Raw genomic sequence first — 23,924 nt, 5'->3', positions numbered from 1 at the left:
GGGGGATGGGCTAGCCCAGTGATGGGTAGTAAGGAGAGCATGTATTGCATGGAGCACTGGGTGTTATACGCAAACAATGAATCATGGAACCCTACATCAAAAACTAATGATGTAGTGTATGGTGACTAACATAACATAATAACAATTTTTTTAAAAATTAGTTGACCATAAAGTTGAGGGTCCATTTCTGGGTTCTCTATTCTGTTCCATTGGTCTATGTGTCTGTTTTTGTGCCAGTACCATGCTGTCTTTGTGATCACAGCTTTGTAGTACAGCTTGAAATCCGCATTTTGATGCTCCCAGCTTTGTTTTTCTTTTTCAACATTTCCTTGGCGATTCAGGGTCTTTTCTGGTTCCACATGAATTTTAGGATCGCTTATTCCAGCACTTTGAGAAATGGCATTGGTATTTTAATCGAGTTGGTGTTGAAAGTACAAATTACTCTGGGTAGCATAGACATCTTAACTATGCTTATTCTTCTGATCCATGAGCATGGAATGTTTTTCCATCTTTTTGTATCTTCTTCAATGTCTTTCAGGAGCGATCTGTAGTTTCTAGAATATAGATCCTTTACCCCTCTGGTTAATTCCGAGATATCATATGATTTTTGGTGCTATTGTAAATGGAATCGATTCCCTGATTTCTCTTTCTTCAGTCTCCTTGTTTGTGTATAGAAATGCAACTGATTTCTGTACATTGATTTTTGAATCCTGCCACATTACTGAATTGCTGTATGAGTTCTAATAATTTGGGGGTGGAGTCTTTTGGGTTTTCCACATAACGTATCATGTCATCTGTGAAGAGAGAGTTTGAGTTCTTCTTTGCCAATTTGAATACATTTTATTTTTTGTTGTTGTTGTTGTTGTCTGATTGCTGTTGCAAGGACTTCTCGTACTATGTTGAACAATAGTGGCGAGAGTGGGCATCCTTGTCGTGTCCCTGGTCTTAAGGGAAAGGCTCTTAGCTTTTCCCCATTGAGAATGATATTGGCTGTGGGCTTTTCATAGATGGTTTTTATGACAAGTAGGTAAAATTTGATCTCATATCTACATCTTTTTTATTTGTTTCCTATTGGATTTTTTGGATAGATTTGAGAAATAATATATCATAAAATTCATCCATTTAAAGTGTGCATTCAGTGATTTTTAGCATACTCAGAGTTGCACAGGAATCACCACAATCTAATTTGAGAAAGTTTTCATCACCCTAGAAGGTTGCTGGCATGCTGTTTATAGTTCACATGTGTATTTAATAGTCCAGGGTTTTTTTTTTTCTACTTTTGTAGGTTTTTTTAATGTGAAAAAGGAATTCTTAAGCCTGGGAGCACTGCAGTAAGTAACATTAGCATAAAGAAAATGTCTGCAAAAGATCAAGTTTATGGTCTTGACCAAATCTGATATCTGGGAAATAATATTCCAATGGGGGGGTTATTGGTGGTATTTTCAGAACAACCTTTACAAAGACAACAGCAAATTTCTTTATCTTTTCCTTTTATAGATAATTAGTAAATGCAAATTACTATGACAATGAGAACATAGTCCATTTCACTGATATCAAAGAAAGCCCAATTAATAGACCAACATGATACCATTTTGAGACATCAAATCAGGAAACATAAAAAAATTGATAATCTGTATGTAGAACCCAGTGAACACAGGTGAAAGCAGACATTTGATGTCTCATACAAAGTCAGTGCCCCACAAAACTTACATTATCAAACCTGTATTAACAACCATTTCGGTGTGAGAAAATTATTACATTAAAACTACCATACCATTTAGAGAAATTCAGAAATATTGAAAAATGAAAAAATGTGATGTCCAATATTCGTTTCCAAATAGAGCTGGGGAGAAGCATGTGAGGTACAGAAAAACAAGTCCACGAGTTTATAATTGTGAAGACTTGATGATGGATACATGGTACTCGTTATAGTGTTGCCTGATTTTACATGTTTGAAGTATTCTGTCGTGTTCACAATGATTTAAACCTTGCCAGATAGTCCGTCATTAGGGAAATTTCCTAATGAAATAAACAAGTGGAAGAACTTGAGAAATATGGATTGCAACACAAGTGAATATTACATGTTGCTAGTGGAAATGTTAGCAATGGGGCAAATGCTTATTAAGTCTTCTAGGGCCATTCAGTTCAGTGTTCAGAACAGCTCAAGTGTTAATAGTTTCATAAGATGTTACAAAACTGTGTTGCTGTATTTAAAATAACTGAAAGACACACAAACCCTGATCTTCCAGTCTGATCAAAACTGTGAGTAGAAAAGTAAAAAAAAATGCCTAAAAACAGCGACAGTAGTGAACTTGATAGTAACTTGGATTTCTTCAGATTCACGCGATGGGAAAGGCAAGGCCTTCAGGGAACAGGCGGGTAAAATGAATGAGTGCGTGACAAACGTGAGCGAGAACTTGTCGCAGACCGGCTAGTGCGTGCCAACACCATAGCCTAGGGTCTGGCGAAGCTTTTCTGTATAAGACAGTCAATAGTTTAGGCTTTGTGGGCTGTGCAGTCTCGGTCTCTGTAGCCACGGGTCAGCCCTACTGTAGCGAGAATACAGTCTGGTCTCCAGCACAGTCAACGCTGTTGTCGCGAGAAAACAGACCGTGTGTAAAGGAGCAGGTGTGGCTCTGTGTCTGTGAAACTGAGTGTCACGATGGGAATTTCATCTAACTTCCACGTGTCATGAAACATCATTCCTCTTTCGATTTTTTGTGACCACCTGAAAGCATAAGCCACTCTCAGCTCCCAGCTGTAGAAACACAGGCACACAGCTGGGTTTGGTCCTCTGGCTGGGTTTTGCCAACCCTGCTCTAACGTGCCCTTCCCCACGTGTAACCGCAGACCCAGTGTGCTGCTTTCCAGCTTGAAGACAAAAGTAGAGGCTAGAAATCCAGATTAGAAATGTGAAAACTTTTGAATACTGGCAACAGAACTTAATAAAACTGTGGATACACAAATCATTATCTGTTTTCATGTTCATGTCGTCCCCGATTGGCCGGTGGAAGATCAGTACAGCTGCACGATTTCACAAGAGGCATCATTGCAGGCTCATCTCGTGCTGTTCCGGACGTAGCCCTGGTATCCACCACTGCACCAGAGAAATCCGATCCCTTCAGGGGAGGTCAGTTACTGGAAACCCAGACCTGCTTTCAGCTTCGTGCTTTGCTACCAGTGTGTCACTGCTTCTGGGACCGCTCAGCAAAAAGCTCAGACTGAGGGCTCATAACTGTGCATGCACACGTGTGTGTCATGAACTCAGAGTTACTCACATCTGAGTTATTCACATCTGAATTCCTCCCATTCAGAACCAGCCCCAGGATTCATTCTAGCTTCTCTGTTCTCTGCTTATGAATATTTCCTCCAGCAGCAAGAAAGCTGTTACATTCTATTTGCTGGACACTTCCATGCTTGGGGATCCCACGCTTAACCACACTGCTGGAGTCCTCCGCCTGCTTTCCCCCACCCCTCCCAACACCCCTGTGTGGCTACTACTGTTCTGTAGGGTAAGGGTGTGGGCGGTGGGGTTGAGACAGAAATAAGGACTTTAACGATGACGTCAGTGGTGGCAGCAGTGTCCAAGGGGCATGAGAACACGTGCTCTCAACAATAGGCAGCACGCAATCAGGGTATGCTTTCTTGGCAAAACCTTTTAGCTGAGAAGAAGCAGAGTTTACAAAATCCCTCATCTTTGGTGTCGCAGGGAGGCGTGCCTGGGCCGGGCCCAGCTGGGACACCTGGGAAATCCTCCAGTGGAAGGGACCCAGAGATTCTGCCCTGACCTGGCGCACGTGCTTGTGAGGAAGGGAAAATCTTTTGGGGTAGGCCATGGTGGGGGCGTCTGTGTTGAGAAATAGTCTTACTGGAAAAGGCGTGTGTTGGGAGCAGAGCTGGGGAAGTGGCCATGTCTGAGCCACTGGTATGGGCCAAAGATACTATGCTTCTCCGTTGAGCTAACTCAGCTGTAGGGGCGTGGCCTCTGACCAAAACTTAGGTAATGACACAGGTAATAGGTAATAACCTTCTAGAGCTTTGAGTGTCTCTCCTCAATGATGCTAAGTAACCCACTTTTTCAGATTCTTCAGGGATGCTGAGCTGTCCCTGGTCTGAAAAAAATGGACTTTTTTATTCTTTGAAAGTGTTCCTCCTCAAATGTCTGTTTTTGGGGGGCTCATAAATAAGATAAATCTAGAACTGGAATGTCTCCTGTTCATAAAATAACAACTCTCTAGCCTGCGAGCTCCTGGATTGAAACGCTTAGTCGACTTGTATCAAAAAATAACCAACATTATGGTATATGACTGTTTATCTCAAACTTCGTCCCACCTTGCAGTTATGATTTACGGCCATGGGTCTATTGACTTTACTTTTGTGGGGATAGATGTCAAGGAAAACAAGACTCTGGGAAGAACCTTTCCTTCTAGAATCTTGCTTCCTAGAAATAAGAAACCGCCCTTGGGAGCATAACATTTCTTCCTTGACCCTTCTTTAGTCCTCTGTGGGTTGAGATACATGAACTCAATGCTGTAGACCCGGGTCCAGCAAACTTGCTCTGTAACGGGTTAGAGAGTAAATATTTGGGACTTTGCGGGCTGCTTGGTCTCTGTTGTCACTCCTCACCCCGGTTGTTGCATTTCAAGGGCAGCCGTGGACGGTACATACATGAATGTGTGTGACTCTGTTCCAATAAAACTTTATTTACAAGAGAAGGAAGGCGGCTGGATTTGGCTGACAGGCCACAGTTTGCTGCCTCTGCTGTCGATTCCACACGCTCTGCTGTCATCCTTCAAAAATCACTTTGAGTTTAAATTTCCACGTCTTGTGTTGCTACCCCAACCAGTGTTGAGGCCTCGTCTCTGAGCTCTTGTCGGGCATAGAAGTTGCTGCACCGTTCATCACACTTTTAGTCCAGCTTGGAAGGCACAGATGGAGATGATCATCATTCTAAGACTGTCGCAGTCACTGCCACGTGGGTAATGCTCCACAGCTATTGAATGAAGAAGCCTGAGATTTTCCAGTATCGGCTTCAGTATCTAAGTATTCAACAAATTATTCCTGAATGTGTGCCGTCAGGGACTCTGCTAGGTGGTCAGGATACGTCAGTGACTAAAACAAACATCTATGTCCTAATGGATTGTGCATTGGCTTTGGGGAAAATATGAGGGAAAAAAAGCAAGAACATACGTCAACTACAGATTGTGTTAGACCAGGGGCTAGCAAACTATCTGGCCCTCTGCCTGTTTTTGTAAATAAAGTTTTATTGGTACACAACCACTTATCTACATGTTGTCTATGAATGCCTTTATGTTACCGTGGCAAATTTGAGTTGTTGTGGCAGTGGCTGTGAGGCCCATAAAGCCTAAAATATTTATTATCTGGCCCTTTACAGGAAAAATTGTTGTCTCTTTAATCAGACAGTGAAATTTGCTATGGAATCTTTTTCTGTCTTTAAAGTAGATTGGGATATGTGGTCAGCAGTGCTGATGGTTGGGTGTGGCCACCTTAGGCAAAATCAGTCAAGGTAACCCTCGTTGATGAGGGAAAATTTTTGGAAAGACTTGGAGGAGGTAAGAGACTGAGTCAGACAGGTTAATACAGGGTGCTTTCAAGCAGAATGAACGGGTGGTAACATGCGAATAACCTGTTTTGCTCAAGGTACAGTAAGAAGGCCAGTGCGGTGAGGCCGTGAGTAGAGTTGTAGTTGCAGATGATGGGGGAGAGGTGAAACAAGATGGCGGATCACATGAGCGCGTCTGGGCAATTGGTAAGGATTTTATTTTGCGTGAGAGGAGGAACCATATGGTATAATTCTTTTTATGAAAACAGTACACTTGGTTCTTCTCAGTAATGTTGGGACTTGAGTGCTAGAAGGTAGAAAAATGAACCAGAAGAGTTTGCCTAAAATAACTCTTCATAGCCAAGTTCAGTATCACAAAAACATGGATTAGAAATCTGCACCCAGGGGCGCCTGAGTGGCACAGCGGTTGAGCGTCTGCCTTCGGCTCAGAGCGTGATCCTGGCGTTGCAGGATCGAGCCCCACATCAGGCTCCTCCACTATGAGCCTGCTTCTTCCTCTCCCACTCCTGCTGTGTTCCCTCTCTCGCTGGCTGTCTCTATCTCTGTTAAATAAATAAATAAAATCGTGTGTCTTTGGACAAAAATGCTTGTAAATGTTCTTGCCTCGGGTTCCCTGTTTGTAAAACCAGGACGATAAGAGCACTGTGACCACTGTGTGGGTTTATATGCACTCAGAGCTCTGAATTGTGTCTGGTATTTATAAATACCAACATTATCGTTCCCAGAATGAGTCCCTTCTTCATGGACACCATGAGACAGGTCCAGAAACACACTTCACGGTATAAAACCTTTGAGACAGGTGATCGTGATTGTAGCTCATGTTTTCTCTCAGGCTGTCTGGTAGTTTTGCCAGCGATGTCTCGAGATACCGCATCGGCTGTGACTGGTCATCCAAACCTGAGGGCCTGGGGCTGCGAGCAGTGATGCAGGGCATGTGGGAAGGGAGCTGCGGCTGATGCTTTGAAGCACCCCAGCTGCAAGCCAGAGAGCGTGGGCAGGTACCCGGTGGGAAAGCTCCCCGGGGGGAGTTCAGGAAAGCTGAAGAAGGGAGCAGCATACGAGAAAGTGGGCTGGAGGATGAAAACCCCGACATAACGGGCTGGTATTCGACATGCTGCTCTGTTGGTTGGTAAATTCATTTGTGGAGAACCTGGGAGGGAGCTGTTTGGTAAGCACCCAAATACTCTGTCTGCCGCACCTCCCCAAGGATTAGGTCCGACCTCCCTGCGCGTCTCTCTGTTACAGGCTCGGAGAGCGTCTGTTTACCAGCGTCTGCTGTGAGTTTCTTGCCTTGGTTCTTGTCAGCAGAAAAACATTGAAAAATCTCCATCTGCTTGGAAATCAGCTGGGTGGTGAAGGAACTGTGCAGCTTCCTGAGAGCCTGGGACCCCAGATTGTAGACTTCAGGCAGTTGGGTAAGCTGGATGCCGTTTTTCTTGGTGGTGACGACAATTTCACGTTAAGATGGTCTAGACAAATGAAATGATGATAAATCCTTTCTAGCTTTAAACATCTAACAAGTACGAATCAACACAGTGATTCTTCCCAGCAGAGGACCTCGTCAGTGCTAAGTAAAAACTGACAACTGGTATACCTGTGTCATGCCTGACACAGAAGAAGGGATAAAAATTATCTAGTGTATAAGTATTTTCTTTCCTCCTACCTTCTATTTGGACACGCCTTTCATTAGTAGCAAAGGAACAAAGGTCAATTCACAGCCTGTCATTGTGTAACTCCAAATCCTGGGTCATTCCATTTATTCTTACAAAGCAAAGATTCTCTTCCCTTCTGCATCAGGTAACTACTGCTCCATGACCAAGTACCACAAACGTAGGGTTCCAACAGCACACATTTGTTAGCTCAGTTTATGTGGGTGAAGAGATGAGCCACAAATTATCTGGTCATTTTCAGGGTCTCTCGCAAGGCTGCAGTCAACATGCCATCCACGGTTTGGGGTCCTATCTGAAGGCTCAGCTGGGAAAGAATCTGCTTTGAAGCTTACGTGGTTGTTGGCAAAGCTCAGTCCTGTTGGGTTCTGTTGGGCTGAGGATTTTAGAAGCTAGTGGGCTGGGCTCTTGGCAGGAAGTGGCCCTAATTCCTTGCCATGTGGGTCTCTCAAAGATGGCAGCTTCCTTCATCAAATTCTGCAAGGCACTAGAATTTGTCAGCAAGGCCGAAGTAACAGCCTTATGTAAACTCAAGAAAGTGGCATCTCATCATTTTGCCTCGGAGCAAATCACAAGTGCCACGTACACTCAAGGGTGTGACTGTCACAGGTAGAGATCATGGAACGCCATCTTAGGGGCTGCCGATCGCAATTTTCATTCACATTTTGTCCAATATCTAGAAACTTGTAACAATGTTTAGCATTCCATTTCTTTTTTTTTTAATGTTTTTGTATTATATGATGTTAGTCACCATACAGTACATCCCTGGTTTCTGACGTAAAGTTCGATGATTCATTAGTTGCGTATAACACCCAGTGCACCACGCAATACGTGCCCTCCTTACTACCCATCACCAGTCTTTCCATTTCTACCTGCCTTGTTTTCTTTTTGCTTTCATTGGCTCAAGATTATTTTTCCCAGATTGAGATATAATTTACATATAACATTATATAAGTTTAAGGTCTATGATGTAATGACTTCCTGTGTGCATAGATGGTGAAATCATTACCACCATCAGTTAACACATCCATCATCACAGTTACAGTTTGTGTGTAGATGTGGTGAGAACCTTTAAATTTCAAGTACACAATACAGTATTGCCAACTGTAGTCCTATGTGGTGTCACATCCCCCAGAACTTATCCTATGACTGGAAGTCGGTGCTCCTTGACCACCTTCACCCCTGTCTCCACCCACCATCCCGGCCACCACCGAGCTACTCTCTTGCCGTGAGCTCAGGTTTTCTAGATTTCACGTGAGTGAGATGATGCTGTATTTGCCTCCTCTGTCGGATTTATCTCACTTCGCTTAATGAGCTCAAGGTCTGTGTAGTCACAACTGGCAGGATTCTCTTCTTTTTTTTATGGCTGAATAATAGTTCGATATGAGAGAGAGAGAGAGAGAGAGAGATCTACCATATCCTCTTAATCCATTCATCCACCGACGGACACCTGGGTGGTTTCCATGTCTTGGCTACTGTAAATAATGCCGCGGTGAGCACGAGATGCGGATATCTGAGATGCTAATTTCATTTCCTTTGGGTATATTACCAGAAGTAGAGGTGCTGGAGCATGTGGTAGTTGTATTTTCAATTTTTAGAGGCACCTCCATGCTGTTTTCCATACGGCTGTACCATATCACATTTCCACCAACGGTGTACAACGTTTCTTTTTCTCCACATCCTCTCCAGCACTTGTTATTTTGTCTTTTTGATGATAGCCGTTCTAAAGGTGTGGTTTTGATTTGCGTTTCCCCGATGATGTGATGTCGAGCACCTTTCCGCGTACTTGTTGGACATTTGAATATCTTCTTTGGAAAAATGACCATTCAGGTCCTTTGCTCATTTTTAAACTGGATTCTCTATCTTCCTACTAAATTGTATGAGAACGTTATATATTTTGGATTTTAACCCCTTTCCAAGTATTCTTTCCCATTCTGAATGTTGCCTTTTCATTTTGTTAACGGTTTCTTTTGCTCGCAGAAACTTTTTAGTTTGATGAATTCTCACTTGTTTTGCTCTCGTTGCTTGTGCTTTTAGACTTACATCCATAAAATCCTTGCCAATGCCTGTTGTCCTTCTGATTCTAGTCATTCAGACAGGTGTGAGGTGATACGCGTTATAGTTTCCGTTCGCATTTCCCTGGGGATTAGTGATGTCGGCACGTCTTCATGTGCCTGCTGGGCATTTGTGTGTCATTTTTTGAGAAATGTCTATTCGGGTCCTTTGCCCATTTTTAAATTGGTTTATTTGGGTTGTTTTTTGCTACTGAGTTGTGGAGTTCCTCATATCTATTTTGGATATTAACCCTTTATCAAATACATGGTCTGCAAATATTTTCTTCCATTCTGCAGTTTGCCTTTTCACTCTATTGATTGTTTCCTCAGCTGTGCAAAAGCTTGTTGAGTTTGGTGCTCTCCCATTGTCTAGTTTTCCTTTCATTGCCTGTGCTTTTGGTGTCATAACCAAAAAATCATTGCCAAGACCAGTGTCAGGGAGGTTTTATCCCCTACGTTCTTTTCTAGTAATTCTACAGTTTCAGGTCATAAATTTAAATCTTTAAACCATTTTGAGTTGATTTTTGTATGTGGTTTGAGATAAGAGTCCAATTTATTTTTTTAATTTTTTATAATAGTTTTTTAATTTTCTTTTTTATGCAGATTTTTAATATTTTTTTATTAGATTATGTTAGTCACCATACTAACATACTAACTGCGTATAACACCCAGTGCACCATGCAGTACGTGCCCTCCTTACTACACATCACTGGTCTGTCCCATTCCCCCACCCCCTCCCCTCTGAAGCCCTCAGTTTGTTTCTCAGAGTTCATAGTCTCTCATGCTTCATTCCCCCTTCTGATTACCCCCCCTTTCTTTATCCCTTTCTTCTCCTACCGATCTTCCTGATTTAGCTATTGTGGACTATGCTGCTATGAACACTGGGGTGCATATGGCCCTCCTCTTCACTACGTCTGTATCTTTGGGGTAAATACCCAGTAGTGCAATGGCTGGATCATAGGGTAGCTCAATTTTTAACTCTTTAAGGGACCTCCACACTGTTTTCCAGAGTGGCTGCACCAACTTGCATTCCCACCAACAATGTAGGAGGGATCCCCTTTCTCCACGTCCTCTCCAACAATTGTTGTTTCTTCCCTTGTCCATTTTTGCCATTCTAACTGGCGTAAGGTGGTATCTCAGTGTGGTTTTGAATTGAATTTCCCTGATGGCTAATGATTTTGAACATTTTTTCATGTGTCTGTTGGGCATTCGTATGTCTTCATTGGAAAAGTGTCTGTTCATATCTTCTGCCCATTTTATGATTTATTTGTTTCTCGTGTATTGAGTTTGAGAAGTTCTTTGTAGATCTTGGATACCAGTCCTTTATCTGTAGTGTCATTTGCAAATATATTCTCCCATTCCGTGGGCTGCCTCTTAGTTTTTCTGACTGTTTCCTTGGCTGTGCAGAAACTTTTAATCTTGATGAAGTCCCATAAATTCATTTTATCTTTTGTTTCTCTTGCCTTTGGGGATGTGTCATGAAAAAGGTTGCTTTGGCCGATGTCGTAGAGGTTGCTGCCTATGTTCTCCTCTAGAATTTTGATGGATTCCTGTCTCACATCGAGGTCTTTCATCCATTTGGAGTTTATTTTTGTGTATGGTGTGAGATAGTGGTCAAGTTTCATTCTCTTGCATGTAGCTGTCCAATTTTCCCAGCACCATTTATTGAAGAGACTGTCTTTTTCCCACCGGATGTTTTTTCCTGCTTTATCAAATATTAGTTGCCCAAAGAGCCGAGGGTCCATTTCTGGGCTCTCTATTCTGTTCCATTGGTCTATGTGTCTGTTTTTGTGCCAGTACCATGCTGTCTTTGTGATCACAGCTTTGTAGTACAGCTCGAAATCCGGCATTGTGATGCCCCCAGCTTTGTTTTTCCTTTTCAACAGTTCCTTGGAGATTCGGGGCCTTTTCTGTTTCCATACAAATTTAAGGACTGTTTGTTCCAGTTCTTTGAAAAATGTCCTTGGTATTTTGATCGGGATAGCATTGAAAGTGTAGATTGCTCTGGGTAGCATGGACATTTTAACTATGTTAATTCTTCCGACCCATGAGCATGGAATATCTTTCCATCTTTTTATGTCTTCCTCAATGTCTTTCAAGAGTGATTTATAGTTTCTAGAATATAGGTCCTTTACGTCTCTGGTTAAGTTAATTCCAAGGTAACGTATGGTTTTTGGTGCTATTGTAAATGGGATGGATTCCCTAATTTCTCTTTCTTCGGTCTCGTTATTCGTGTATAGAAATGCAACTGATTTCTGAGCATTTATTTTGTATCCTGCCACGTTACTGAATTGCTCTATCTATTGTGTGTTCCTGGCACTCTTGTGGAAAATCAGTTGACTGTAAATGTGTGGCTTTATTTTCTGGGCTCTCTATTCTGTTCCATTGGTCTCATAGGTCTGTTTTAATGTCTGTACCATACTGTTTTAATTGTAGTAGCTTTGTAATATGTTTTGAAATGAAGTGTGATGCCTCCAGCTTTATTTTTTATTGATAGCTTGGGTTATTCAGGGTCTTTTGTAGTTCCACACAAATTTTAGGATTCTTTTTTCTATTTCGGTAAAGAATGCCATTGAGTGTTTTGTGTTGTTTGTTTTACCGTTTACAGGGGATCTTCGATCACATTGGGTAGTATGGAAATTAACAATATTCTTCCAAAAAATGAACATAGAATTGTCTTTCCAGTTACCTTCTTAAGTGTTTTATAATTTTCAGTGTTATAAATCATTCACTTCCTGATTAATTTTATTCCTATTTTTTTTCCTCACTAGGGTGAATGGGGTTGTTGTGTTAATTTCCTTTGGGAGAGTTCATTGTATATAGAACTGAAACTGATTTTTGTATGTTGGTTTTGTATCATGCAATTGTATTGAATTCGCTTATTAGTTTTAACAGGTTTTGAGTCTTTAGAGTTTCCCATATGTATGATCTTGTCATCTGCAAACATAATTTTACTTCTTGTTTTCCAAAACGGATGCCTTTTCTTTTTCTTGTCCAATTGCTCTGTCTAGGACTTCCAGGACTGTGTCGAATAGAAGTGGTGAGGGTGTGCATTTTTGCCTGTACCAGAACTAGTGTTAAATATTTTGGTAACCGCTGGTTATGATGTTAGCTGTGGGCTTTTAATATATGTCTTTGATTGAACTTTTGAGTGTTTTTATCATTAACGGATGTCAAATATTCGTGAAGTGCTTTTTCTGCATCTATTGAGATGATCATATGCTGTTTGAATCTTTAATTTTGTTAATGTGGTTCATCACAGTGATTGGTTCCTCTTGAACCATCCTTGCATCCCAGGGTTCAGTCCCACTTGGTTATGGCATGTAATCCTTTCAACATGCTATTAGATTTAGGTTTTCAGTATTGAGGATTCTTGCATTTGTAGCCATTAGAGATACCGGCTTCAAGCTTTTTAGCTTGCAGCGTCTCTATTGGCTTTGGTACCAGGGTGATGCTGGCATCATGAAATGAGTATCAGAGTATTTCCTCTTCTGTGTTTTGGATGTGGGTAAGAAAGACTGGTATTGATTCTGTGAAGCTTTGGTAGAATTCACCCATGAAGCCATTTGGCCCTGGGATTCTCTTTGTTGGGAAGTTTCAATTACTGATTCAATCTCTTTATTGGTTGTTGGACTCTTGAGACATTCTGTTTCTTTCTTGAGTCAGTCTTGGTAGGTTATGTTTTTAGGAATTTATCCATTTCTTCTACGTTATCCACTTAGTTGGCAAATAATTCCTCACAATAGTCTCTTAGGATCCTTTTTATATCTGAAGCATCTGTTGCAATGTCTCCTTCCTTGTTCATTTCTTTTTTTAAAAAAAATATTTATTTATTAGAGAGAGCACAAGCAGGGGGAGATGCAGAGGGAGAGGGAGAAGCAGGCTCCTCACTGAGCAGAGAGCTCGACATGGGGCTTGATCACTGGACTCTGGGATCACGACCTGAGCTGAAGGCTGACACATAACCACCTGAGCCACCCAGGCGCCCCTCTCCTTTTTCATTTCTGATTTTGAGTCTTCTCTCATTTTCTTAGTTGAAGGGTTTATCATTTTAAAAAAACACAGTTCTCAGTTTTGTGCGTTTTTTTTTTTCTATTGTTTTCCTGTTCTCTATTTTATTTCTGGTCTGATTTTAATTTCCCTCCTGTTAACTTTGAGCTTAGTTCTACTCTTTCTAGTTTCTTGAAGTGTAAAGTTAGTTTATTTTATAATTTTCTTCTCTTTTAATGTAGGCGTTTATCACTATAAACTTCTTAGTGCTACTTTCTTAAAGATTTTATTTTTAAGTAACCTCTATACGCAGCGTGGAGCTCAAACTCACGACCCCGAGATCACGGGTTGTACACTCCACTGACTGAGACAGCCAGGCACCCTTCTTAGTGCTAGTTTTGCTGCATTCATAAATTTTTATTTGTCCTAAGATATTTTTTAATTCCCTTTTGATTTCCTCTTTGGTTCAATGATTGTTCAAGAGGGTATTGTTTAGTTTCCGTTCGTTTGTGAATTTCCCAGTGTTTCTCCTGTTATTGACTGCCGGTTTGTTTGTTTTAGAGTTTTTATTAAGATCCAGTTAGCCTGTAGTGTCATGTTAGCTTCAGGTGCACAATACAGTGATTCAGCACTTCCACACCATTGTGCCTGAGAAAGTACTCGGCGTGGTCTTGATCTTAAAGATTTATTTATTTGAGAGACAGGACACACACGTGGGGAAAGGGAGGGAGAATGTGAAGCAGACTCCCCACTGCGCGTGGAACGTGATGTGGGGCTCAGGCCCATGACCCACGATATCATGACCTGAGCTGCCCAGGCACCCTGAGTTTGATCTCAAATGTAAGACCTGCTTTCTGACCTAAGATGTGCTCTATCCTGGAGACTGTTCCATGTGCACTTGGAAAGAATATGTACTCTGTTGCTGTTGGGTAGAAAGCTCTTCACCCTGTTCTGTTCCATTGATCTGTGTGTCTGTCTTGATGCTGACAGCTTTGTAATGTAGCTTGAAGTCCAGCATTGTGATGCCACCAAGTTTGGTTTTCTTTTTCAACGTTCTTCTGGCTATTCAGGGTCTTCTCTGGTTCCATACAAACTTTAGGATTGTATGTTCCAGCTCTGTGAAGAACGTTGATGGTATTTTGAGAGGGATCGCATTGAATGTGTAGATTGCTCTGGGCAGCATAGACATTTTAACGATGTTTATTTTTCCAATCCACGACCATGGGATGTTTTTCCATTTCTTTGTATCTTCCTCAATTTCTTTCATAAATGTTCTGTAGTTTCTAGAATACAGATCCTTTACCTCTTGGGTTAGGTCTATACCTAGGTATCTAAAGGTTTTTGGTGCAGTTATTGTGAGATAGACTCCTTAATTTCTCTTTCTTCTGTCTCCTTGTTGTATAGAAATGCACGTGATCTCTGTGCATCGATTTTATATCTTGCGACATTGCTGTGGAAAGAACTGAGATGTCCGCCGACAGATGAACGGATAGAGAAGGTGTGGTACATATAGACAATGGAATATTACTCAGCCGTCAGAAAGGGTGTATACTTACCATTTACATCAGTGTGGATGGAACTGGAGGGCATCCTGAGCAAAGTAAGTCAAGCAGAAAAAACAATTGTCATATGGTTTCAGTCATATGTGGAATATAAGAAACAGCGCAGAGGACCATGGGGGAAGGGAGGGAAAACTGAATGGGAAGTCATCAGAGAAGGAGACGAATGAGAAACTCTTAACTATGGGGAACAAACCGAGGGTTGCTGGGGGGAGGTGGGTGGGAGGATGGGGTGACTGGGTGATGGGCTTTAAGGAGGGCACGTGATGTGATGAGCGCTGAGTGTTACAACTAAGGAATTATCGAGCTTTACATCTGAAACTAACGTGCTATATGTTGGCTAATTTAAAGTTTTAAAAAAGCTCTAGATTTGTTAGGTCCGTTCGGTCTGTAGTGTTCAAGTCTGCTGTTTCATTACTGATTTTTTTACTGTGCTCAGTTGGCACCATATAATACATCATTGGTTTGTGAGGTAGTGTTCAGTGATCCATTAGTTACAAATGACACCCAGTGCTCACCACAACACGTGCCCTCCTTACTACCCACCGCCCGGCTACCCCATCCCCACCCCCTCCCTTCTGTAACCTCCGTTTGTTTCCCGGAGTCCGGAGTCTCTCATGGTTTGTCTCCCTCTCTGATTTCTTCCCAGTTTTCCCTCCCTTCATTACTGATTTTTAAAATGTGAGATTATTTTAAAGCTGTGTGCACATATCACATAATGGAATCAAAGGTATATTACAGCATCTCAAGGAAGAAATATTACGAGCAGCTCATTGACAATGAGGTTGAGGCTAAGCCGAGTTAAATATCCCGTCCAAGAATGTGCCGCACGTTCAAGGGACAGGAAGTCAGGCTCCCCTGTGTGGGTTCAAAGCTTCCCCCCACCGTGGTGCTTTCAGTAAAACCAGCTGGTGGGGGGAGCACAGGATGTTTTTATGGACCTACTATGTATGGAAACTCACCGATGAATGAGGTACGTGATGTGTTCCCATGTTAAGACTGACAAAATTGAAGCACAGAGAGTAGGTCACGTGTCCAAGGCCTGTCGTTATGGAGTGATGCATTGGGAAAATTCCAGTCCTGTCCTGAGAACTTCAATGTACTTTTCAGGCAAAACCAGAACTGACCTCGTCTGTCAGCTGTCTCGCTCGCCAGGGTAGGGAGAGAGGCAGATTCAAAGTCGTATCTGCTCTTAACCGCTACGTACATTTACAGCTGATACAGTTTGGGAAAAGCCTCCTCCACCATCACTGGGGCTGCAGACGGGAGGTCACAGCAGAGGAAATCCGGGAGCCCACGGTGCTCAGTAGAAAACAGCGTGTGCTCGTCTAGTGCCGGGTCGTCCTGGAAGTGGTCGAGACAAGGGTCTCTAGGATGGGGGACAAGGTCTCTATGCGTTGTCAGGGCCCCTAAGACCAGAAGGTGAATTGATTGTCTGCAAGCTGCGGATGCCTGGAGAGATCTGTCTCCTCCGTACGGAGGAATCCAGGCTTGACCCCGTGGACAAGTGTCCGTGTCAGGCACTGTGGTCGGTCTCTCTGCGAAGCCCATTCCTGCACTTCTGAACGTTCTGGTTTCGGGGCTTGGCACCGCAAAGGCAAAAAGAAACCACTGGACTGTAGTTTCCTGAGCTAGATCCGGGCTTGGGGAATAGGTCCGCGAATTTGGGGGTCCGTTATGAAGAGGCTCTCGGCTTTCACCTGGGATCTAGATCAAGGTTCTCAGCGTCAGTAGATTGACCCTCGTGACAAGATCTTTCTTTGTTGTGGGAGGACGTGCCTTGTGGGGCGTTGAGCAGCACCCCTGCCTCTTACCCGCCAGATGCCAGTAGCAGCCACCCTTCCTCCGGTTGTGACAGCTGAAAGTGTCCTCAGACAGGGCCAACTGTCCCCTGGGCCTGCAGTCAGCCGCTGGCACCGAGTGTCAGCGGGAGCGGAGGCTCGACCACCAGGAGCGGGTGTGTGCTGTGGGGTGATTTGGAAAGGACTCGCATGGGGGCTGACTCCAGGCAAGTGTGAGTTGGATAAGCGAGTGGAAAACTCCCACCAAGGCTCGAAGGATTTGTGTCCCTCGCCCCGTCAAAGAGATGTGTTCAGCTGATGAGGCTTGGGGGGCACGACGTTAAACTGCTGTACGTCACAGAAACAGCTAAGTCTCCTCGTCAGACGAACTCTCTTTGGATCTTCCATCTTGGCCATTTGCATCTTCTGTCTTCCACAGATTGTTTTACTCGGATTCTTTTCCGAAAGCATGGTTCCAGCTGGTTCCAGGAAAGTAGGCTCCGTGCTGGCATCGCTTGAACAACTTCGAGACCCAGCCAGGGGACTGAGAACTCGCGGAACTAACGAAGAAGCCGACGGATTCAAAATAACTGCTAACCCCAGATCGAGCAGGTAGGATTCCGTTCCATGGGACGGATGAGGATGATTATGACTTTTATGACTTTCTGTTTGAAACACTGCTGGTTATTTCCTGTTTTGATTTCCAGATTTAAAAAAAAAAACTTCTCTTTTAAGCTATCTATAACTTAGAGCAGTTTGATAAATGCGTCACATCTGTTTACACTGAGTAATTTATCTTTTCTCCCTACCTGATCCCCCCCAGAATTTGAAATTGTGAGTGCGTGTTCTAATTTTCATGGCAACATAGTTATTTGCGTAAGTTCAATAAAAATCTCTTCTCTTCTCCTTGGAACCGGACACAGTTGGAAACCAGTTGGTTAAAGCCCCGAGGCCGTGACTGGAGTTTCATGTTTGAGGATGACGTGCATTGAGCCCGATACGGCCAGACAACTAGAAGGAACCAAAGCGGACTTTAAGGATCAAAGTCCTGCTTGGAGAAACCAGCCTCTGCCCGGTGTATGGGGCTCCCCGCCTTACGGGTCAGTAAGGAACCTCGGGATATCTGGAGACCTTGAGAAGAGAGGAGTTCACCCCAATCTATAGGTGTTGCAGGTAAGGCCCCATGGCAGATTCTCGGCTTGGCTTCCCGGCCTCGAGAGGCTTTTAAAAATCCAATCTGAGGGGGGGCGCCTGGGTGGCACAGCGGTTAAGCGTCTGCCTTTGCTCAGTCATGATCCCAGGGTCCTGGGATTGGGTCAGGATCCCCGCTTAGCGGGGAGCAAGCTTCTCCCTCTGCCCCTCCCCCTACTCTGCTTTCTCTCTCTCTTTCTCTCTCTCTCAGATGAATACAATCTTAAAAAACAAATATCCAATCTGAGATTGCTATGAAAACTTGCAGCAGAGCAAACTCCAAAAAAAAAAAAAAAAAAAGCCCTATCTGATCACTCTTCTTGCTGCACTTATGTAAATAATCAGTTTTCTGAAATCGGGCTGATTTTGCAAACAAAGTAGACGAACATTGATTATCTTTGATGGAAATGAGTATTCGTAGAGAGGTTTTGTTGTGTTTGGTTTGGGTTTTTTTGCTTTGTGGTTTTTTGTTTTTTGTTTTAATGGAAAGCAGTAATGCCTGCCTGTGGGTTCTGTCTGGAGCATTCTGCCAGTCCTTACGGAATCTCGAATTCGAGTTTTCCCCAATATCCAGCTGCAAGTCTGTCCTGAGAACTAATGCACTTTTCAGGCCAAACCAGAGCTGAGACCCTGTTTTTCAGGTCTGACTTTTTAAGGTCTCTTTTTCCTTTTTGTCTTACAATCATGAGAACAAAAGCTGTTCTTTTCCTGAAGCTGAAGGTAAACAACTTAATATAAACGTAAAAGGAAACTTAGGACCACAGTGACACCTGGCAGGCTTCCTGCTGCTCACTGTATGAGCCGCTCAGAAAGTTCATCTGGTGCCTGACGCCATCAAGAGACACTCTAAGTGCAAACCAGGAACATTCTTCAGATGGCCACTGCCCTCCCCGCTGCACATTTGAAGATGTGTCAAGCTTGTTTACAAATCTCACTGGCTGCCCTGTGGACTCAGAAACTCGGTTTCTGTTCATCTTTTATGGTCCTAAAAACTCCCCTCTTTAACAACGCCTGTTAGCATCATCCCGCAAATATCGTCTCTACCAAGTCCCACCAGACGGTTCAGCTGGTCCTTAAGAAGACAACCGAATGAGAAACTGGGCTGTATTTTTCAAAGGAAAGAATCTTTTTTCCTTGAACAAGAGGGGGGCTGGCAAAGATTCTCTGCTTGACCTTTTCAGGTTCCTGAACCTTCTTCTGTACCCTTCTGTGCACGTCCTTGTAAAACCTAGATTCAGCAAGAACCCGCATGCTGGATATCTGCTCACCTCCATACCTGATGGGGTACTTACCCCCCATCTTCCAGGTGACGTCTGATCGACCTTCCTGCCTTCCACAAGGACTGATCCGGTAGGTGTAGCCAGACCCCCTTACCGCAGGTCTCTCCCCTCAGTAATTTCCTACCTACTGCCCCCGTCCCCGCTGCAAATACCCACTTGCTCGTGTTGAAGCAGGGTTCAGATCGCTCTCTCCCCCACTGCGAACTCCCATCCAGTGGACCCCCCCCCCCCCGTGATGCTCCTGATGAAATCCTGCTTTACCATCTTGAACACAGGTCATGAAACGTGTTTTTCTCTAACAGACCTGCTGGCGGTGAATTCCGCGGTGTTTGTGGAGCGGGATGCACCGACGCCCCGGTCAGTAGCGGTGCCCCTTTCCCCAAGATTAAAGGGTTTTCTTTTTCCTCAGTTGAGCTAGAAAGGAGGGGATGATTTTTCTTGTGATGGAGCATTAGGTTCAAAGGAAGCGAAAGGAGCCGAACATCGCAGGAGCCCAGTCCCTGTTCTCCGAGCACAGGTGCCGCTGCGGCTGCCTGTCCACCGCCACAGGCGGCGCCCTGGAAACCTGGCGCAGAGGCTTCCCGCAGCGCATGTCCCCTCGGCCCTGCAACCCGGCTGGGCCATCTGGAGGGGAGGGCTGCCGAGGCGCTCAGTGAGAGGCAGCTGAGCCCAACCGCGTCTACACTGGGGTCTCCGAGACCCCTCTCCGACCGGGCGCGCCTCCCTGCAGGCCTGCTGTGTCCGTTCCCAGGGTGTCCCACGAAGGACAGTTCTTGGGGCTCCCTCCGTGAGAGCGATGGGCGTCGGTGCGTTTAGGAGAAGCAGCCTGAAGGCGGTGTAGAGCGTCATTTTCCACTTCCCGGGTTTCCCACCACCCCGCCCGTCTGTGCGCTCTGCCGTCAGTGCTCGTGCGCTGTCTAGCCGAGCCCGCAGCAGGCGCCGGGTGCTGCCAGTGAGTGCCTGCGGACCCCTTCTCCCCCGAGCCGCTTCGGTTTGGGGCTAGCTGTTCAGGGTGCAGCCCCAGCTCTCTGCAGTCGGAGGTTTGACAGCTCTTTCTCTCGCAAGCTGGGGGGGCACTTTCTCGCGGCGCAGGGCTGAAGCCGATGTCCCAGAACCCTTTTCCAGGAGGCAGCGGTGGCCGTTCGGACCGGGCTGCTCTTACTCCCCGAGCTGTCCTGCGAGGGGGGCGGGAAGATGTGCAGTCGGGGGGTCAGAGGGACTCCTGCGGTGCTCCCAGGCTGCAGAGACGTGCCAGGGGGTCTGGCTTGCAGCGACCAGTGTTTCCTCTGCCGGAAGACCTCGGTCTCCTCCGTCAGGTGCTGTCCGCTGCCCTTAGTCCGGTGCCGCCCGCTGTTTACTTCCTCCGGGGTCTCTCCGCCCAGGTTCCAAGCTCAGCCGGGTCTGCGCGCTCGGCCGGCGCCAGATTCCTCCTCCTCAGCTCCCACTCCGGAGGGAGAGCGGCTCTGCGCGCCAAACACGGCGCTTTACCTGTGTCAGCTGCCTGAGCTCAGCCGTTCTGGCAGCTTCTACGGCCAATTTAAAGGATCATTCCACCCAAATTCAAGACGTGAAGCCAGCAGTCCGAGCTTCACTGAAACCCAGGGCTGCGTTGAGATGTCTGGTCCACCCTGGAGCGGATCCCAGCACGCTCCCGTTACCCCAGTGCGGACCCGCTGCTCTGCCGGGCGAGGGCTTGGTGAGACACGACGACGCCGTCACGCGAGCGGCTCGGACCAGGTAGGAGGAGCGTGCGCGCGCGGGGGTTCGGGGTTCGCGCAGGTAGGAGGAGCGTGCGCGCGCGGGGGTTCGGGGTTCGCGCAGGCGTGGGCTGGTCTGTGTGCTTGAGGGGAGGCTGCTCTTCCGCGGCCCGTGCGCATTTCGTGAGGAAATACGTTTCTGCAGCAGCCGGGAGAGAATAGTGGTCATGATATTGTCTGGTAATAAATAAGAGGTGACACCTGCCTAGAACTTGAAACGTATAAAGAACTGTTTTGAGGGCTCTATATGCTTCATGGAGTTCAGTCCTCGCAGGAAATGGATGAAATCACTAAGAAAGTTAATATTTTACCAAATGATGAAAAATAGGGATTTTCTATGATTATGCTAACATAATAAGTATTATTTAATTTGTAAAAGTTTCCTCAAGCACGTAAGTTTAAAGCTCCAGTTGTTTTCAAATGAGAGAATGACCTTCCTGAATTTACATCATGGCAATTGCTGGATATTAATCAGATCAATCAAAAATAAAACACTGCAGTATTGTCACACTTTTTAAAAAGATTTTATTTTTAGAGGGGGCAGAGGGAGAAGCAGACTCTCCACTGAGCGGGGACCTGGACGCAGGACTCGATCCCAGGACCCCGGGATCATGACCTGAGCAGAAGGCAGATGCTTAACTGAGCCGCCAGGCGCCCCTCACATTAATTTCTGATACGTCTTTCAGGACACGATTGCCGAAGTGTCTGATGCTGAAGACTGAGAAGGCACCTCAGTGTCTGGAGTACAGGTGCTGCTTGTGTTAATAAAGGTAAGTGTGGTCACACGTGGAACTCACACGGAAAGAAGAAGAACTGTCCTGAGAACCACACCATTAAAGACAGGGCCTGGGTCGTATTAATTTTCTATATTTAGCTCGTAAATAAAGGGGTGGATTAAACAGGAGAAGGGGACCAGTCTGAGAGATGTATAGGACTTGTGGGCTTGGAGAGCAGTTGGCTGGGGGGGCGGGGGAGGGCTACGAGGAGGTGAAGACAGAGCATTAATCTGATACTGTGTCTACTTAGACGGAGATTTGAAAAGGAGCAGGACAGAGCAAAAGGGATACTGGTTTCCCACAGTGAAGTGGGACTCACTTATAAAGACATTCATTCTAAGGGTCTAAATTTAATATCCATTAGCCAACAGAGTGCATCATTACTTTCAGATGTAGGGTTCAAGGATTCATCGGTTGTGTATAACACCCAGTGCTCATCACATCACCCAGTTACCCCATCCCCCACTCACCTCCCTTTCCGCAGCCCTCAGTTTGTTTCCCAGAGTCAAGAGTCTCTCATGGTTCGTCTCCTGCTCTGATTTCTTCCCATTGTTTTCCCTCCCTTCCCCTGTGGTCCTCTGCTCTATTCCTTATGTTCCACATATGAGTGAAACCATATGATAACTGTCTCTCTGCTTGACTTACTTCCCTTAGCATAATCCCCTCCAGTTCCATCCACGTCGATGTAAATGGTAAGTAGTCCTCCTTTCCGATGGCCGAGTAATACTCCACTGCATATATGGAGCACATCTTCATCCATTCCCCTGTTGAAGGCATGTCGGCCCCTCCCACAGTTTGGTTACTGTGGACATCGCTGCTGTGAACTGGAAAACAGTACGGAGGCTCCTCAGGACGTGACGAACAGAGCTGCCCTACGACCCAGCAATTGCACTACTAGGGATTTACCCCAAAGATACAGATGTAGTGAAAAGAAGCCTTTTATCTTGACGTGGTCCCAATAGTTCATTTTTCCTTTTGTTTCTAGGGCTCTAAATTTGAACTGAGAAAACCAAAGCGCAGGGAGCACCTGGCGTGAAGGTAGGATTTTGGATTCTTCAGCTTTCCGGGCTCTTTCAGCTAAAAGCTCTGTCCGCCTGGAGCTGGAGTGTGCGGGAGAGGAGGACCGAGAGCAGATATTACAGAACTGATAGTCAAGATGATGGTGGCCCATCTCAGACTGACGGGCTCGGGGCACTCGGGGAACCTCTCACGATGTTAACGTAACACACACACAATGACTGTCCCCGTTGTCTCACACCCAGGAGCGCACGGAGTGACTGAGCTGGGCTGCTGGGGGAGCGTAACTGGGGCCGTACTGTCCCCAACTCCGCCAGGTCCCCCTGGATCGAGTCTACCTCTTGGCCGGAAGTCCTCAGAGACCAGGACGGACCGTGTCTTCTGACTGCAGACATCTGCCCCACGTCCGGGTCCACCTCCAAGGTGAGTCGGTGCTCGGCCCCTCGAAGGACGCTGAGGAAGTTCTGTCATTTGATGAGTCGACCAAGCACCCCACATGCACAGCGTGTCTGCCCCTCCATCCGCCGCCGTAACTGACCGATGAGGACACTGTCTTGGGAACCCAGAGCGCAGCTCAGAATGTTCGCTCAATGCGGGGACGCGTGGCGGCCGTTACCAGTCAGTCACACTCGCCTGAGGTTAGGATCCTTCTACTGTCCTTAGAAGTAAAGAAGTGCTGTCGGGGGAGGAGAGCTGGAAGAGCAGACGGACGACGGGCAAGATTCAGGTTCTCTACCCCCAGCTGCTCTGAACAGAGGCGCAGTCCGAGTCTGGGAAAGGAGGAAATGCGCAGCCCGAGAAGAGAGACAGAGACAAACGTCTAGGCTGCATGTTGGTAAAATCCTTGTTGTTTCAGGTCATTTATAGCCTCAGGAATCCAAGAGGTCACGACATCTTCTTACCGCTTGTTGCAAGGATTACCCGCCCAGAGGACTTTGCGTGAACACTCGAACTGCTTTGCCCAAGGTGATGGTGAGAGGAGTCGAGACCTTTTATTTTTAAATGTGGAATGATAACAATTGCGCTGTGTCAGAAATTCAACTCATGTCTGCATTTTTTTAAAAACAGTGAATCTATGATCCGTGATTGTTTAACATTTGCTTAATGTCCTAAGAGCTTAGTGGGAAGGCAAAGCTCATGTCCTTCTCGATTTTTATTCGAAGAATCTTTCCATCCGTGAAGGACTTATTTTAAATGACTGAACATACATTCTTCTGTACTTTTCAGTTCTTTCTGTGGCCTCATCTTTTCCCTGAACTTTTTTTTAT

General features: G+C 45.3%; 2 long non-coding RNA genes across 4 annotated transcripts in view; both read left to right on the top strand.

Moving 5' to 3' along the window:
* The window catches only part of LOC121103456, a 29,493-nt gene extending 10,189 nt beyond the window's left edge, over nucleotides 1–19,304 (top strand). The window contains exons 2-5 of one of the 2 annotated variants that reach the window (XR_005835679.1): nucleotides 14,700–14,895; nucleotides 17,075–17,247; nucleotides 17,559–17,808; nucleotides 19,008–19,304. This is a non-coding gene — a long non-coding RNA (uncharacterized LOC121103456). Of the gene's footprint in view, nucleotides 1–14,699; nucleotides 14,896–17,074; nucleotides 17,248–17,558; nucleotides 18,109–19,007 lie in introns of those variants that run through there. The other variant, XR_005835678.1, reaches the window with a different exon arrangement.
* A 2,136-nt stretch (nucleotides 19,305–21,440) lies between these two features.
* On the top strand, nucleotides 21,441–23,882 carry LOC103680407. 2 transcript variants are annotated; one of them, XR_005835677.1, is made up of 3 exons: nucleotides 21,441–21,633; nucleotides 22,294–22,677; nucleotides 22,902–23,882. It is a non-coding gene; the product is annotated as an uncharacterized LOC103680407 (long non-coding RNA). The 2 variants fall into 2 exon arrangements; XR_573109.2 differs by lacking the exon at nucleotides 21,441–21,633 and having other exon boundaries at nucleotides 22,251–22,677.
* Nucleotides 23,883–23,924: the final 42 nt, after the last annotated feature.

The sequence above is a fragment of the Ursus maritimus genome, unplaced genomic scaffold (assembly GCF_017311325.1).
Source record: "Ursus maritimus isolate PB19 unplaced genomic scaffold, ASM1731132v1 scaffold_19, whole genome shotgun sequence".
Classification (NCBI taxonomy): Eukaryota; Metazoa; Chordata; class Mammalia; order Carnivora; family Ursidae; genus Ursus; species Ursus maritimus.
Note: the sequence above shows the minus strand (reverse complement) of the source record. Positions and strands in the feature narration are given on the sequence as shown.